Raw genomic sequence first — 2,704 nt, 5'->3', positions numbered from 1 at the left:
CTTCCCCTCCCCCATGGGTTTCTGTTAAGTTTCTCAGGATCCACATAAGAGTGAAACCATATGGTATCTGTCTTTCTCTGTATGGCTTATTTCACTTAGCATCACACTCTCCAGTTCCATCCACGTTGCTACAAAAGGCCATATTTCATTTTTTCTCATTGCCATGTAGTATTCCATTGTGTATATAAACCAAAATTTCTTTATCCATTCATCAGTTGATGGACATTTAGGCTCTTTCCATAATTTGGCTATTGTTGAGAGTGCTGCTATAAACATTGGGGTACAAGTGCCCCTATGCATCAGTACTCCTGTATCCCTTGGATAAATTCCTAGCAGTGCTATTGCTGGGTCATAGGGTAGGTCTATTTTTAATTTTCTCCACACTGTTTTCCAGAGTGGCTGCACCAATTTGCATTCCCACCAACAGTGCAAGAGGGTTCCCGTTTCTCCACATCCTCTCCAGCATCTATAGTCTCCTGATTTCTTCATTTTGGCCACTCTGACTGGTGTGAGGTGGTATCTGAGTGTGGTTTTGATTTGTATTTCCCTGATAAGGAGCGACGTTGAACATCTTTTCATGTCCTGTTGGCCATCCGGATGTCTTCTTTAGAGAAGTGTCTATTCATGTTTTCTGCCCATTTCTTCACTGGGTTATTTGTTTTTCGGGTGTGGAGTTTGGTGAGCTCTTTATAGATTTTGGATACTAGCCCTTTGTCCGATATGTCATTTGCAAATATCTTTTCCCATTCCGTTGGTTGCCTTTTCATTTTGTTGGTTGTTTCCTTTGCTGTGCAGAAGCTTTTTATCTTCATAAGGTCCCAGTAATTCACTTTTGCTTTTAATTCCCTTGCCTTTGGGGATGTGTCGAGTCAGAGATTGCTACGGCTGAGGTCAAAGAGGTCTTTTCCTGCTTTCTCCTCTAAGGTTTTGATGGTTTCCTGTCTCACATTCAGGTCCTTTATCCATTTTGAGTTTATTTTTGTGAATGGTGTGAGAAAGTGGTCTAGTTTCAACCTTCTGCATGTTGCTGTCCAGTTCTCCCAGCACCATTTGTTAAAGAGACTGTCTTTTTTCCATTGGATGTTCTTTCCTGCTTTGTCAAAGATGAGTTGGCCATACGTTTCTGGGTCTAGTTCTGGGGTTTCTATTCTATTCCATTGGTCTATGTGTCTGTTTTTGTGCCAATACCATGCTGTCTTGATGATGACAGCTTTGTAGTAGAGGCTAAAGTCTGGGATTGTGATGCCTCCTGCTTTGGTCTTCTTCTTCAAAATTACTTTGGCTATTCGGGGCCTTTTGTGGTTCCATATGAATTTTAGGATTGCTTGTTCTAGTTTCGAGAAGAATGCTGGTGCAATTTTGATTGGGATTGCATTGAATGTGTAGATAGCTTTGGGTAGTATTGACATTTTGACAATATTTATTTTTCCAATCCATGAGCAGGGAATGTCTTTCCATTTCTTTAAATCTTCTTCAATTACCTTCATAAGATTTCTATAGTTTTCAGCATACAGATCTTTTACATCTTTGGTTAGATTTATTCCTAGGTATTTTATGCTTCTTGGTGCAATTGTGAATGGGATCAGTTTCTTTATTTGTCTTTCTGTTGCTTCATTGTTAGTGTATAAGAATGCAACTGATTTCTGTACATTGATTTTGTATCCTGCAACTTTGCTGAATTCATGTATCAGTTCTAGCAGACTTTTGGTGGAGTCTATCGGATTTTCCATGTATAATATCATGTCATCTGCAAAAAACGAAAGCTTGACTTCATCTTTGCCAATTTTGATGCCTTTGATTTCCTTTTGTTGTCTGATTGCTGATGCTAGAACTTTCAGCACTATGTTAAACAACAGCGGTGAGAGTGGGCATCCCTGTCGTGTTCCTGATCTCAGGGAGAAAGCTCTCAGTTTTTCCCCGTTGAGGATGATGTTAGCTGTGGGCTTTTCATAAATGGCTTTTATGATCTTTAAGTATGTTCCTTCTATCCCGACTTTCTCAAGGGTTTTTATTAAGAAAGGGTGCTGGATTTCATCAAAGGCCTTTTCTGCATCGATTGACAGGATCATATGGTTCTTCTCTTTTTTTTTGTTAACGTGATGTATCATGTTGATTGATTTGCGAATGTTGAACCAGCCCTGCATCCCAGGAATGAATCCCACTTGATCATGGTGAATAATTCTTTTTATATGCCGTTGAATTCGATTTGCTAGTATCTTATTGAGAATTTTTGCATCCATACTCATCAGGGATATTGGCCTGTAGTTCTCTTTTTTTACTGGGTCTCGGTCTGGTTTAGGAATCAAAGTAATACTGGCTTCATAGAATGAGTCTGGAAGTTTTCCTTCCCTTTCTATTTCTTGGAATAGTTTGAGAAGGATAGGTATTATCTCTGCTTTAAACGTCTGGTAGAACTCCCCTGGGAAGCCATCTGGTCCTGTACTCTTATTTGTTGGGAGATTTTTGATAACCGATTCAATTTCTTCGCTGGTTATGGGTCTGTTCAAGCTTTCTATTTCCTCCTGATTGAGTTTTGGAAGAGTGTGGGTGTTTAGGAATTTGTCCATTTCTTCCAGGTTGTCCAATTTGTTGGCATATAATTTTTCATAGTATTCCCTGATAATTGTTTGTATCTCTGAGGGATTGGTTGTAATAATTCCATTTTCATTCATGATTTTATCTATTTGGGTCATCTCCCTTTTCT

Source organism: Panthera uncia, assembly GCF_023721935.1.
Source record: "Panthera uncia isolate 11264 chromosome B2 unlocalized genomic scaffold, Puncia_PCG_1.0 HiC_scaffold_24, whole genome shotgun sequence".
NCBI classification, from domain to species: domain Eukaryota; kingdom Metazoa; phylum Chordata; class Mammalia; order Carnivora; family Felidae; genus Panthera; species Panthera uncia.
The sequence above is the reverse complement of the archived record's forward strand: the minus strand, read 5'-3'. Positions refer to the sequence as shown.